Source organism: Euprymna scolopes, chromosome 22 (assembly GCF_053919585.1).
Source record: "Euprymna scolopes isolate OS-2025 chromosome 22, ASM5391958v1, whole genome shotgun sequence".
Classification (NCBI taxonomy): Eukaryota; Metazoa; Mollusca; class Cephalopoda; order Sepiida; family Sepiolidae; genus Euprymna; species Euprymna scolopes.
The window spans coordinates 37,906,274-37,922,322 of NC_136503.1; the positions used below are offsets into that span (position 1 = coordinate 37,906,274).

At 32.6% G+C, this 16,049-nt stretch overlaps 1 protein-coding gene across 2 annotated transcripts in view; it reads right to left on the reverse strand.

Annotated features, from left to right (window-relative positions):
* The window catches only part of LOC145243981 (calcium-regulated heat-stable protein 1-like), a 93,453-nt gene that overhangs the window by 49,169 nt on the left and 28,235 nt on the right, over window positions 1–16,049 (reverse strand). Inside the window, exon 1 of one of the 2 annotated variants that reach the window (XM_080107121.1) lies at window positions 5,454–5,501. The exons of the other annotated variant lie outside the window; for it this stretch is intronic. The gene's annotated coding sequence lies outside the window, so the exon portion shown is untranslated. Of the gene's footprint in view, window positions 1–5,453; window positions 5,502–16,049 lie in introns of those variants that run through there. 2 annotated transcript variants of the gene reach the window in all.

The window sequence follows — 16,049 nt, forward strand, 5'->3', positions numbered from 1 at the left end:
ACTTTCCATGGCGAGTGAGGATGGAAAACTTCGTTCCACAAAATTAAAATTTGGTGTTTATCCAGAACCAGATTCAACTTCGCATCAGCATCTTCCAGCAGGTTATGGAAGTAGCTGAAAGATGCTGATGCGATTTAGCTAATCAGCAATCTGTTGTCAAGTTTCAACGAAATCATAAGTCATTGCAACAAGAATTTTTTTTTTTTTTTTTTTTTTTTTTAATCAAAAACATGAAAAGAGTAAAAACTGAATTTTGTTTTCTATGAAAAAGAAAATTAAGTATTTTAACAACGTTTTTGTTAACTTTTTGTTTTTGGAGGGGGTGGGCTTTTCTTTTTTCTGTATGAATAAAAAAAAAAAAAAAAGATTACCCCCCCCCACCAAACCAAGATTTAGTGAAAACATATTAAGAGAAAAACTTTTGAAATAAAGAAAAGCCACCCTCTCCAAATTGTTATAACACTTTTCTTGTTCAAAGAAAAATGTTTTTTTTTTGTTTTTTTTTTACAGTTGTTTTTTGCAAATATTTATTTGAAAAAAAAATAAATAAATGTTTTTTTCATATAATTACACTTACGAGAAATATATTTTTGTTTTACAGTTTTGTTTTTAGTGTTTTGACTTTATTGTCTCTGGCAGTCTTTTACTTCAGCTTTTTCTAGCTACTTACATAACCATAACCTCAGTAAGCCTTACAATTTTGGTCATGGTGTTCTGTTCTCGAGTTATTTTGAGGTCTGACCATTGGCACTTGTCGAAGAGCATTTCAATACTAAAACATCCTTCATATGACAGGTATTTCAGCTAGTGCATAAACATTTATAATCTACAACAAGCAGTAGCATATGTTTGCATGATACAATGCTATTTAAGCCACCTGTGTAGACTTTTTTTTAGCAATAGTGTTACAAAAATGTCTGAAAATAGGTCAAGAAAACATAGGTCATGCCACAGATATTCTGATAATGGTAAGCCAAAAAAGCGTGTAAGGGTTTATGGTAGTGGATTGTATGTACAAACAAAGTTGCAAGTCTCAAGGTCGGGTTAATTTTGGTCAGACACATTTGGATGTTCAGTTTGTGAATAGCATAGCACTATTCCGAAATGATATCGCAAAATTTCAGTTAAACTTACACTTGTAGCGCCTCAACATTCATACCTATGACTAGCAGCAAAATCTTATACCTACGTTGTAGAATAATGTCAGACAATTTTCTAGTTTAATAGCTTCTTTCTTCAGAGTGTTTGCCTTTAGTATTCCCCAACTGCACCAAAACACAGAAATTTAAATGAAATGTAAACAAACAGACGTCTTGCAAGACAACTTAGGATATCCTCTATAACTCTAGCCCCGAATCACAGTAGTCCCTTTACATTTCAGTAGCAATATGGGTACTTGTGCATTTACCGATCTGCAGTTTCCACAAAGTTTCTCAAGTGTGCTCAACCACTGACGGAAATAACTGGAAGTGGCCGATCACAAAACATTAAACCACTACGAGAAAATTATGATAAACCAGAAAAACATATGAATAAAATTACAAGCATGTATTTAACCCAACCCTAACCTGCACAATTAAAATTAATTTATTTCTTCCAATTTATAAAAAAAAGTAGCCTTATAGATTTGTATTAGGTAAAAACAGACAGTGCGTTCGTTAAAAATTGAGGAATGCTTAGACAACATTTTACGGTTATTTCCGTCAGATGCCAAGCAAGCCAGAGCCGATTTTGTGGAAATTGTGAGTCGGCAAATGCAGAAGCACTGCAATATGTCTTGGTTGGGGGTGAATTAAAAAAAAAAAAAAAAAAAAAAAAAGACTGAACATTTAGATAAAACAAAGTCTAATATTACTTACCTACCATCTTGCGTTAAAAATACTTTAAAATGTCAAGTAAACATTTTTTTTTAAATAAATAAAATGAATATTTTCACAAATTGATTGTAACAAAGTAAATTTATTTTAAAAAATTTTTTTTACAATAAAAAAAATAGTTGTCAGCAAAATATCTTTGAAATAAAGCATCACTTAAGTTGATCGTACCAAAGAGGCAGCTTGAACCAACTTACGCCGAAAAAGAAGTTTCATGGGAATATCAAATTCACAAGTGTTCCCCAGTCACTTGTATATCCCTGTCGGAGAAGATGATGTTAAATTTTTGCAGTTAACAGTGCTTAACTTCAGCGATCTAACAAGAATCAATGTTTCAATGTGATTATACATATATATTAGTTTATGTTAATGACTAATATTGAATTGTTTATGATGTCTTATTATTCGAATTTTGAATAATTCATTTTGAGATGGGTAAAATGTAAACCTTTTTTTTTTTTTTTTTTTTTTTTTTTTTTTTTTTTTTTTTTACATGGAGGTCACCACTTATCAAGGCCCGGAAGCCACTCAGGGATAAGGGTTATTGCAAGTACAGTACGTTAGTGTGGAGATTTAATGAAGTGTTTACTTCGGAATTTGTTTACGTTGGACTTGAAGACATCCAAGTTGTAGTTAGGTGGGAAGCAGGCAGACGGAACAGAGTTCCACAGGCGTGCAGTTCTAAGAAAGAAGCTTTGTTCATGGAATCCACATTTTGATCTAGGCACAGATAAAGAGTGGGGGAAATTTTTCACAGTGGATTCAGCTAGACGGGTGTTTTTCGTGAAAGATTGGCGAGGGGGGGGACCAGAGATTGGAGTTCAGACGAGCACCTGCCACGGAAATAACGATAAAACAAGGATAGGCTCGCAACGTCTCTTCTGAGGGAGAGAGGTTGCAGGGTAGAGAAAAGGGCATCCCCCACTAAGCCACGAAGTCTATTTTGTACTCTGTCAAGGCAGGATAAGACTGTTTTTAGCAGCTACCTAGAGAATTGCATCAACCTTTAGCACACAGTGGTAACAGATAATTTTCAATTACTTGCATATTTCAATCTGTGGCAATGAGTGGATCTCGTTTTTTTTTTTTTTTTTAAATAGGCATGGGAAATGATAAAATATGTACAAGTGGAGGGACAGGCATAATTTGCTTCAATGTTTCACTCTAAATCACGGCTTTATCAAAAATACGATGAAATAAATATTTATACATCCAAATGTTGTAGGAGTAAGGAGTTCAAAATGCAAATTAGAAAGGTAGGAGAAAACGTTAGAGTGGGTATAAAAAGAGTAGGAGGAGCTGTGGTGTTTCAACATGAAATTATTAGTTAAAAACTTCTGCTGCGAATTTGTTGGTAATGTGGACAGGGAGTAGTGGAGAATGGGAATAAAAGGTTTGGTTTGGTTGTTTTGTGGCATATCAACCCTTTTTAGGTTACTGCCGATTGCATGGAATTTTGAAATAAAGTTTTTATGCTTCAAGTTATGTCTTTCACTATTCATGATGTTTTGATTTAGTTGTTCTGTAGAGAAAAATTGTTTTTCGCTTTGCAGAACATGGTTGAGTTTTGCAAAGGGAAAGGAAAAGACAATAACATCAATGTCTGGTGTATTTTAGGTAGCACCACGACAGAAGATAGTATAGTGAGAGAGAGAGTTAGGATGGGAAATGTGTGTGTGAACAGCAGGATGGTAGTGGAAACCTGCTGGTTGTTATGGAAAATAGGAAAATAAGGTAGTTACAAATAGGAGGAGGAGGTGCCAAAGCAATGTATATACAGTAAATTATGAAGACCATTCTAATAAACATTTTGGCATTGTGCATGAATTTAATTACTGAATTCTAATGGAAATTAAATTTGTAGTTAAAAATTAACATGTATGTACAAAATATTTCTGGTTCCACATAGTTTCATAGATCTGTTATGTTTGTACATTCTTTTCTCGAGGAGGTGCTGGGTATCACCAATATAGATATTCTTAATTGCTACATGGAATAGTGTATATAATCCTGCTTGTATTTTAGGGGTACTACCAGTGTTAGTGCGTTTGTTGAAAACATTTCTGAAATCATATTTGGTTAAAGTAGTGTAAAAGTAGTTGCGCGTATTCTGGGGTGGGATGAAGGAGGTTTTACTTTTTGCTTTTGGGTTGTAGAAGATACAGATTCAGCATAATAAAATCTGCAAAAACTTACTAAAATTCATAAAATAGGTCATTCTAAATGCTAGAGGAAAGGCACCCTGTATCTTAGTGTGAAAACAAATGGTACAGCTACAAATTGGAACCAGCAGTAATAAATAAATAAAAAAATTATAAGATCTTTTAGAACATTCCATGAAGATTGATTCCAAAGCTATATGGAAATATATACAGATTGATCCAAAGCTGGGAACAGAGTTGCATGCGCAATAGTTTGTAACAAAGATAAATTATTCAGATGAGCCCCCCCACCGCCCCGACAAAGCATTCATTTATAATGCAGAAGTGTCAACCATTGACTCGGCACTAGATTTAGTTGAAACCAGTGGAGAAAAAACAAAAACAACAAAAAAAACACGTCATCGTTACAGACAGAAAGTATTAACTATACTGGAAAAAAAATATTAACAAAAATATTAAACAGGATTAAAATAACCATATTGGTGAACATGGAAATCAGAGCTAACCAGGTAGCAAAACAAATACAAGAATTGGAACACACGGTCACAAATTTAACAAATCTAATATATAAAAGGTAAAATGTGTGTGTGTCTGCCAAAAACTTTCCACACACGTGACAGATCCTGACCAGATCGGTATCGTTTTCAAGCTTGATCTTTCAGACAACAAATATCGAAAAATTGGCCAAAAACATTTATTCCTTCACCCCCTACTGGGCAGTTTTTTTTTGTTTTTTTTTTACAAGGAGAGGTAGGTTTTTGTGTCAACATTTTCATAAACTCATCGTCTCAGTTGGGTTGACTACGCTTAATTTCAATGTTCAGGACTTCCGGTCGCGCCATGGAGACATCAGCTAAGATGTCACATTTTTTTTAAACCTTTTTTTCTCCTTGGCATTATGGGTTCAAGCCTGCCTGCCACAACTTTTTTTTCAAAACATCTCTTTCCACCTGGGCTGCCTACTGTTGTTTTGATCCCCCCACTACTACTACCACTTTTTTTTCAGGGTTCCTTACTACACGACCAACACACCCGGGCAACACCGGCCACCCCCGCTAGTATCAAATAAATAAACAACAGAAAATGCGGAACTCTTGCATCAACAAGAAATTATATACAATAAAACAACAAAGTGAAGAAAATAATGATTATCTTACTAAAATGACCAGAAAAGAACAAGTGATAGTATCAATACTCAATATAGAAGACAAATGTCATTCTCAACATCCTTTAGGAGGGGAAGGGCTCCATTTTACATACCATGCCAGGAGGCCTATACACTAACATCATGCAGTAACAAATTGTCTGAATCTAAAACACACTTAAAATATATTACAAAGAAACAGAGAGAGAGAGGTACTTCTCCACATAAGCCCAGGTAAAATATTTGACTATTTAAAAAGAAACTCATATTTACAACAGAATCGAAGAGTGTAATTTCTACAAACTTTTAAGGGTTGATATGCTGTAAAATAAAACAAAGAAAGCGTGTATAAATATTAAAAAGGTAAGAACTTTAAGAAAAAAAAAAAGAAAAAAAAATTAGGTCTCAAATAGTAACATATCCAAAACTTACGAAAAAAACAATGAGGTAGAAAAATAATTATTAATGAAAAAAAAAAAAAATGTAAAATAAAGTGAAATCACTGTTTTGTTCACTAAAATCAAAAATAAGTAACCAAGGGAGATAATTAAGTTCTGTTGCTTATGTCAGAGAATGAACGCAATTCAAAATGTCGGGACAAATGTTGTTCCTCATCTTAACTTTAACAAAAACAGTTTTTCATTAATAATTATTTTTCTACCAATCATTTTCTGTAATTTTTGGATATGCTACTATTTTCGACATGACAATTACGTTGGTACAATTTCACTTGAAATTCAATATTTTTTTCTTTATTATAATATAGAAGCACCTTTTTTATTATTTGGATCGTTCAGACTACTGTTCTCATCTTGGTTATCTTCACGTTTCAGCTGATGTAACCTCAGACCTCCTTCAGGTGTAATCTGCACAATGGAGGTTATTAGTAAATGGTGAAAACAAATGTTTTTGTTACTTTTTTTTTTTTTTTTTTTTTTTACAACTAATTTAGAGTCCGTATCATTCGGAAACATTAAAGTATTTTGTTTACCAAAATGACTGGATTCAGCACCAAATGTTCCGAATAGGTTGATATGCTTTAATATAAAACAAACCAATAAGCAAAAATTATGGAAGGACAAATGAACAAACTTATCCAAGTAAGGAGACTAGATATGATAACAATCAATAAGGAAAAATCCTGTAAAATCATAGATTCTATCATCTCAGTAGATCAAAGGAGGCAGAAAAAAAAAAAAAAAACCTTAATACACGGAACTTACCAGAGAACTGAAAGAAATATAGAATATGAAGAAAATTACTTTGATTCCTATAACTGTAGAAATTCTAAGAAGCACCTTCTCATACCCCAGAAAAAAAAAAGGCTAGGATAAATTGGAATCACAAAAAGTATTGGCGCCATACAATGCACATCGGTGATGAAAATGATTGAAATTAACCAACATAACATAATGTCGACCAAACACAGAAATAGAACAAAAAAAATATAGAAAGAACATTGCACGAACCACGCAAACTGAAACCACACGAAATTCCATAATTTTTGGTGGTGGATGGGGGGATCCACCACCAAAAATTATTTTACAATTTCATAGCACTGAAATGAAACCAGTTGTAGACCAACAGTAGTTAAGGCTCATGAAGCAATCTGTTGAGTTACAGAAAAAAAAAAATATCGCACTATGAAAGGAAGTATTTTGTGGCCAGCTGAACAAGTCCTACATTAAAGAAAAACAAAATGGATCGACCTACAATAGAACTGTAATCATCTAACGACTGAGTGATATTTATAGATTCATAGAACTGTTATAAAGAATTACGTGAACTGACGGCCTGGCAGTTATATGGAACAAGCCAAGAACGATATGCACTAGTGAGCTGAACAGAAACATTCAATTCGGCTCCAGAGGAACAGCTATTACGACTTTTATTAACACTTGTTGCTATCAAATGACTGCACAAAGAACAGAATTTCCACTCTACAAGATAGGAGAGAAAATCACTTTTTTTTTAGGGTCATTATAAAAGTAATGCCTCCTATTTTTTTCCGCTTGAATTGATCAGAGAGGAATTCAAATTGCATTGTTATGATGACTGAACTTATGCATTCATGACCTGAAAGTTTCACCTCACTGTTGCAAATACTGACGGTATGAGATTAAGAAAGTAACCTGTGCCATAGACGTGCATCAGAAGCAGAGATGCGTGACTGAATTCCTGGCAAAAATGCACCGAGAATGGTGGTGACTATGTAGAAAAATAAATTCTTAAGCACAAAAGGTCGCTCATTTTAATGGTACCACCCCCGTCTTCGTAGCTATTCAACTTTTGGAGTTAAAAAACTTAGGAGGCTTTACTTTTAGAAATACTTTTGCAACTTGTTTACGATCTTCAGCAAAATTTTGCAAGTTTTCAATAACTCGTCCAAACAAAAACAAACAGTATAAGTAAACTATTTCAGCGATATAAAGCCAAGACAAATAGTGACAATGCTTGTTAATGTGAATCCTCATAATTGTAGAGGAAAAGTTTGACAGGCTCATCAACCAAAAAAGATAAATAAATCAACATCCTTTCATTATAATACCAGTGATGCTGGAGGAGGGGAAGGTTAGAACCAGGTTTAGGTTTCTGAATTTTTTAGATGACGATTGAAAATTTGTCTAATCTATATATTAATAGGATAGCGTGTGTTATTTTGTGTCATGCTTACACCCAAGTGACTGTCGTTTAATTGCTACGGACTTCCATTTCTTGTAATAAATAAATTTACCAAGAAGTCTTCATAAGTTTTGGTTATAACTGATGGCACTCCAGTAATTTATTTTGCTTTTTATCAAGAATTCTTCATAAGTTTTAGTTTCGGTTATAGCTGAAGGAACTCAAGTTTTATATATATATATATATATATATATATATATATATATACACACACATTTTTTTTCATACGCAACTTTATAATATATATATATATATATATATATAAATCGATATTATATAATAATAATAATATATACAAAATATCGATATTATATAATATAATAATATATACAAAATCTGCAAGAATCAAAATATATTTAAGCATACTTCACGACTGGGCTATGCCGGGCGTCCCTGCTAGCTTACATAAATACTTCTGCAGTTTTCACAAAAGAGCTACAATAATATCAGAGCGTCTCCATTTATCCTGAACATCTACAGAATGCCAACATCAATATATTACATATGAATGAGTCCGCCGTGGAATTTCCACAGGTCCCGCCAGTTGAAATTATTGGACTACTGTTCTCATCTTGAGTGTTATTTTCATAATGTTTTGGTTGATGTAACCTGACTTTCTTCAGGTGTATCTTATCGAACTTGGGAATTTTTCTGCACAGCATTTTGAACCGAATTAGCAGTATCAGAATTTTTTGTGAAAATAGCGAATAATTCCACCCCATCTTTCCAAGCTTATAACTCCTCGAAAAATGCAATTCAAGCCCTAATTTTTTTTTTCAATTAAAGGAGCAAGGACCAAGATTTCATTAAAAAAAAAAAAAAAAAAAAAAAAAAAAAACGTGTTTTTTTTTTAAAAAGGTTTTAAACTTCGGACTTTACAGGTAAAATTCGACGAGAACACGATGTCCGTTTTTTTTTAAATTTGAATATATTATGTATTGACCTTTTCTCTTCAATTTGTGAGTAAATAATTATGTACTTATCCGAGTCGAAATTAATTATTATTAGACATTTACAAAATTGGAGGCGTGAATTATTCGACCCCCTGTCTTTCCAAGCTTATAACTCCTCGAAAAATGTAATTCAAGCCCTAATTTTTTTTTCAATTAAAGGAGCAAGGACCAAGGTTCCATTAAAAAAAAAAAAAAGAAAAAAGAAAAAACAAATAACGTGGTTTAAAAAAAGGTTTTAAACTTCAAACTTTACAGGTAAAATTCTACAAGAACACGATGTCCGTTTTTTTTTAAATTTGAATATATTATGTATTGACCTTTTCTCTTCAATTTGTGAGTAAATAATTATGTACTTATCCGGGACTAAATTAAGTATTTTCTTTGTAATAGACACTGGGGGGGGGGGGGGGAACCGTGAATAAAAAAAAAAAAAACGTTTGTCTAAAATATTATATTCGGTTTATTGGAAAGAACATAAAATTTCACATTGACCCTGAAAATATCGTAAAAATAGAATCAATAGAAAAATTTTGATAGATTTTTAAAATTTAAAAATTTAAAAATATTGAGTTTAAAAATTTAAAAATATTGAGTTCGGAAAATTCATTACTGTTTAAAAAAAAAATAAAAATATTTTTATTACTTTTAAAACAACTGTAATAGTTTATTTTGGAAGTATAATCCATAAAGAAAATAAATAACCCACTTTTAACAGAGAAATTACGAGATTTTTATATTGTATTCGCAGTTTCGTGTTAGGGGTGTCAAAAATTCCTACAAAAATTCTGATACTGCTACCGAACCATTACTTAGTCCACAAAGGTAGCATGCTCTTGTTCTGTCAGCCATGATTGGGCCCGCAAGTGGATCAAATACTTGGTAAAATCCAGTTGTAAGTTATACTTTTCTGGCGGTTGAAGGTTCAATCCTCACCATGGACAATACTCAAAATACAATTTCAAATTACTTAGGACTTTTACCCAGCTGTGGCTGATGGAACAAGAACATGCTACTCCCATGGATTAAATAAAGGGTTCTGTTCGAAATTCCATACAGATTCACTTGAGTTCAACAGAAAGATTCCAGTGTTTAAAAATATTCACTTGAAGAGGTTACATCTACTAAAATTTTGTGAAAATATCTTATTAATTTTTCTTAGGCATGGTCCCTGTTACAATATTTTTGACTCGTAATGGGGTATGGTCCCTAACAGTTGAGAGATTCTATTTGCTGATAGAAACTGATGAATCAAATTAATTCACGTTCTGCTATCAACCAATCAGAAACCAGAATTGCTCCATAAAAATTAAACCTTTTTTTAGCAACCTTGCACATATTTTTCTGTCAACAAGAAAAAGTCTGGAACCTGTACAGAACAGCTGTCTGAGAATTTGTCATCTCCAGGATTTGTATAGAATAACTACCAATCGGAAACTTTTCTGAAACTAAAACATGGCTTCCAACTCAAGAGTCCTAAATACTAGCCCTTTACATGTATGTGGCATTATGTCTTGTTTGGGGTGAACATGAGTATAAAAAAAAATAAAGAAAATAAAAATGAAAATAAAAAAAAAGAAAATTTAAAAAAAAAGAGAGAGAGAAAAAAAAAGAAAATAATCTCCTCACTAGTTCATTATCAACATATTATTTACAATAAGTATTGTTTGATCTTTTCTAAATGTTGACATATCAAACGCTCACACAATAGAAATATTTCTTTTCGGCTTTGTTGGGGGAATTTTATGATAATAATTTGTAGGCATGAAGTTCACGCAAGGCAATATATTTTGTCATATCATTATGGCAAGTGTAAATAAATCCAAGTTTTATCTTATTTTAAAGATTTGCACTTTGCACAACAATTATCAGGTTTTAAAAGGTCAAACTTCGGTTGCATATAAAATCAAATTTAAAAATTTTATCATTAGAAGACTAGCAGAAGTACCCACTCAAAGGGGGGGGGTGTAACACTGATATAGCCTTGGACGCTCTAAGAAGCAAGTATAAAGCAATCAATCCACAAAATACTTTCAAGGGTGTGATCACGTACAGTTGGAAAATGAATCTATAATTTCCTTCAAGCTATAAGTAAATTAGCAATTTGTATTTAATTATGTGTATACAATGTATCATTCAGCAGAAATATTGTTTCTTGATATCATATAACTAAACAGGAGCTGATATCAGGGCCTCAGATTAACATTTCATTACTATTCTGGAAAATTTTTATTATTTGGATTCTTCAGACTACCGTTCTCATCTGTGCCAGTTTCACAACGTTTCAGTCTAACTTCCGACCTTCTTCAAGCATATCTAATCAAACTCTGGAATGTTTCTGTTGAACTCACGAATTTGGATGGAATTTCGAACGGAACCTTTTATTTACTTCACAAGGGTAGCATGCTCTCGTTCTGTCAGCCATGACTAGATAGAGGTCTTAAGTAATTCATAATTGTATTTTTCGGTTGCCCATATTGAGAATTGAACCTTAAACCTTCAGGAGAAGGTCACTTTTACAATCGTTATTTTTCCAAGTACTCTAACCACTGCATCAAGGAATGATGGGCAATAAAGTGCCAAGCTCTGGCTTAGTAGACAACCTCTACATAAATTTGTTGAGGATTCATTGGAGTCGGATATCGGAAAAATCAGAATTTTAGGGGTACCGGAAAAATCAGTGCCTATTTTCCGATGCCAAAAACGATTCCTTTTATTGCTTCTGTTTTGTTTAGAGCTTAATTTTACACTTGTGAAAATGTATACATCGATTTTTAAGGTAACCTGAAAAAAAAAAAAAAAAAAAAAACTTAAAAATAAAAACTTTACAACTATATATTAAGAGATTTTAAAAGAATCAGAAATTGTATTGGAATCGGGAATTTCAAACACCCACCACCAATTATATATATCTCAAACTATGCTGCTCACATAAATTCGTTACGAATGATTTTGGTCAGATTTATGGCTTACTTCATCAGACGGAAACATTTCCGACTGATGAAACTAATCTATCAAACACACACATTGAACGCTATGTGGTGATGAATGTTAATGACTGACCTGAAGGTGACACTATTCTCGGCAATGTTAAATCTAGAAGAGATGAATGTGCAGTTTGTTTTAGCTTATATGCAATAATATAGACTAAATGATGTCTAGTTTTTTTTAAACTCATACAGAAAAAAAATTAGCTATAAAGGAGACAACTGTGCACATTCAATTAAAAACCAGTTATTCCTCTTGTTGAATTAGTTTTTTTTTTTTTTTGTGGGGGTGACTACTTAATATGTTAATATATAGATTAAAAATAAATTCTAGCAAAGTATTACAGTGTCAACAACATAGTACAGCGATAATAAATGAAAATTGGCTAATCAGAAACAAAGATTTGTCAGTGTAAAGGCTATTTGTTTTGTTTTTTTTACAATAAAGTCACCGCTTATCAAGGCCCAGAGGCCACTCGAGGATAAAGGTTAATGAGTTTACAGTGGTCAAGGGGAAAATGTAATAATCGTTGGTATTGGAAATTTGGATTACTCATCAAAAACTTGTTCACATTGGACTTGGAAGACGACCATATTATAGTCAGTTGGAAAGCAGGAAAATGGAGCAGAGTTCCACAGGCGTTCAGTTCTATGAAAGAAGCTTTGTGCATGGAATCTACGTTTAGGTTTAAGCACAGATAAAAAGTGGGGGAAATTATTCCGACAAGATAGCTTTATAGATAAAGTTAAGAATTCATCAGTGGAACACTACAGCTTTTACTGAGGTCCATGTGATCATGGAGGTAAAGAAGTGAAAAGAGACGAAAGGTGGAACAAAGTACAGGAAGTGAAGAGATAGGAAGCGTACCGCCTCATAAGTATTACAACTATTTAACATACCAAAAAGGGAAAGCAGTGACCATTCAACAAAAACGGAATTTAAAGTATACAAAATATAAAATGCATATAAAAGTGATAACAATTGAAGATGACAGTATGTTACCTGCGAGTACAGGGTGGGGCAGAGCAACTTGCTTATTTAAATTTGACGCCCGAAAGCGATGGCTGCTCCAAGGATGGTAGAGACGGACTTATTTGAAAAGGTGGGGCTTAAAAGTTTGGTTCTTAATGTGCATTATTTTTTTATTTTTCAGGAACACACAGCGCACGCATCAATGACTGTTTTGCGGCAGAATTTCCCAGGACATTTCATCTCCTTGAAGGGTGGTCTACATTGGCCACCACAGTCCTCTGATTTATCACCATGTGATTATTTTTATGGGGATAGCTGAAATCAATTGTTTACAACGATCATCCTAGCACTTGGATTCAGCTGAAAAGCAACATTCATCGAACAGTTGCCAACATACCCATCGATATACTGGAAAGAGTTGGTCGAAACTTCAGAGTTTGATTAACTCAGCGTATAAATAAATAAATAAAAAATCACTTTCACTTTTGATGTTGGCAACCTTCTTGTGGTCACTACTTGTAAGTACCTGATATCTAGAAAGAATTTTGACTATAAAAATATTGGGTAAATCAATGCCAACAATAGAATCTTCAGATTCATACGATACAATGATCATCATTATGCTGGAATGCATTAAACTGCTTTTAGAAACTGACTTACAATATAACCTATCTTTTATTAAGTTTTTATCCTTCTGTGATCCATGCTTTCATTCATTCAGTGTGAATCTGTTGATATCTTATATGCTTTTTATGAGTGATGTGGTTCTCGGTTGATTAACTGTTAGATATATATATTTAAGAGTCAAAACAATGATAAGAATATTCTGTTGTCATAGCCCTAGTGATTAGTCACTTAGCAGGAACAAGGAACAACAGAGGAAGCAAAACTGGATCTATCCACTGTTGGGGTTTTAAACAAGCATGGATCACAGATTGAATGACAATTTAGACAAAAAGAAATCAGTTGTCCTGTTTCTTGTTTTCATATAAAAAGCTGTATTAATGCAACTACTGCTGTTTCTCTAACTACCAATATGCAAAAAATGTAATGTGAATAAATACCTCCCAGCATAAATCCCTATACATCTGGCCCCTAATTCACTGTCAGCCATTACATCTCAGTAAAAAAAAAAAAAAAAAAAAAAAAAAAAATTATATATATAAAAAGTGAGAATGTGTACGTGAGGACACTTCTCAACCTCAACAGATTTTTTATCTACAGACTTGAAATTTTGTATATACGGTATTTAGACATATAGAAATTTTTTTAATCCATTTTCATCCGGGGGAAAAAAAGGGGGGGGGGCTGCTAAAGGGTCAAAATTAAAAAAATTGGTACTTTGAGGTCATCAGATTTTTATCTGTTGGTCAACTGTTTCTCGACTGTGCACACGCGTTCGTCAAACATAACTTCCTTATGTTAAGAATAAGTAGGTTTGAAAACACTTTTTAAAAGATCGTGGCAAGCTAGTCTAATGATTATCGTACTTGACTCACTATTTACTGGTTTTGGTTCTGATCTCAGCCAGAGTATTTTTTTTTTTTACTTATAAGAAATGAACTGTTTAGAAAAAACATTACTCGCATACATGTCTCAGTTTTTTTCCGTTTTTATTATTATTCTTTTTTTTTTTTTACTTCATTTTTTTAAAAAGGAATTTAACATCACGTTTAATACCTATGCTACTTCTGTTTATAATAAATTAAAAATTTGCATTAATATAATATTTATGCATATTTTATGATTGGGCAATGCCAGGTGGCCTGCTAGCACACATAAAACGTAACAATTTTAGATAATTACTTTAAAGTACAAATAAAACATTTTATGTAAAAATAACATTTGTTGCATTCCTAGAGCTGTGCTTTATCGTTCCCTTACTCTCTATCAGTGCCTAAAACTAAATGAAAGTTCTATGGGCAAAGTTTATTTTCTAGAACTGTCTGCGGAACACAACCATGGTGTTACTTCCCAGCTGATTATAATATAGTAGCTTTCAAATCTAATGTAAATAAATTCTTGTTAGGCCATCCTCTTAAATAATCAAACCTTACCAAAGTATCAATATTACCGATCATTAGTGTTCTCAGTCTACCAGACACTCATTAATTCTTACCCTCGAGTAACACTTGAGCCTTGATAAACGGTGACAAACTAGTAAAAGAAAAAAAAAAAGCTTGGAAAAAAAAATCAGTTGTCATCTGCTTCTTGTTTTCATATACAAAGAAAGCTGTATTGATGCTACTACTATTGGATATAGAGTTTGGATGAATTTCATCCTTTCAATTGATTTAATACACAAGTATTGGCATAGTATTGAAACGACAATTACAAGGACATGGTCTAATTAAACAGAAAATAATACGACTGACAGACATTTCTTTCTTTTAATGATGATTCAACCAAAGAAAATGGACAAAAAGTTTAGGTCAGACAAAGAAATACAATAAGTGGATTATTTTGTTTAAAAACAAAAACGTTTGTTTTACTATTACGTTTTCAGACCAATCTCTGGCGCAGATTCAATTAAACTCTTTTAATCTTCCATAGTGAGGCATGACATGTCACACTCGCTATTTTTATAGCTTTGATAGAATCTTCAATTTTAATTATGTTGTGGACCATTAAGGTTCCAAAAGAAGGCAACTTTGTATAAAGTGGAAGCAAAATATATTGAACAACAAAGCAAATACACCAAATAAAAAAAAAGTTGGTTACACAGCATTTTGATTGTCAAATGTGCATAAGTTGAATTAAGAGATCTAAGCTCTGTTTAACATAACCATTGAACCTATTTAGTTATATCCTAGGGATTTCTAATATCTCGTGTATTTAAAATATTTGTCTTGCGTAATCTCCATGATATATATATATATATTGACGGCTATAGTTTTTTTACCTAAATTTTTTCTTTAAATATATAAAAATGTACATATTTTATTTAATTTGAAGTATATCCACTTTTAGTAATCTATACACAAAAGAACAGAAACTAAGGACACGAAACAAATTATTTAGGGAGTTTGCGCTTTGTTGTGGATCTGTAAGTATTCGGAAGAAAGACATAACTCGATATTTAGTGAGAACGAAATATATTGAAAAGAAAGAGAAATACAACAAATAAAGAGATTGGTTAAATGCCAGTCTGATTGTTAAGTGTGCATAACGCTGAGAGGCATATTCATCCAGTCTTTATAGTAAGAGGAGTAGTTCATTGTTATCCATAAGGTGGACACCAAAACAGATTAATAGACAGTGTCTCCTTGAGATTCTG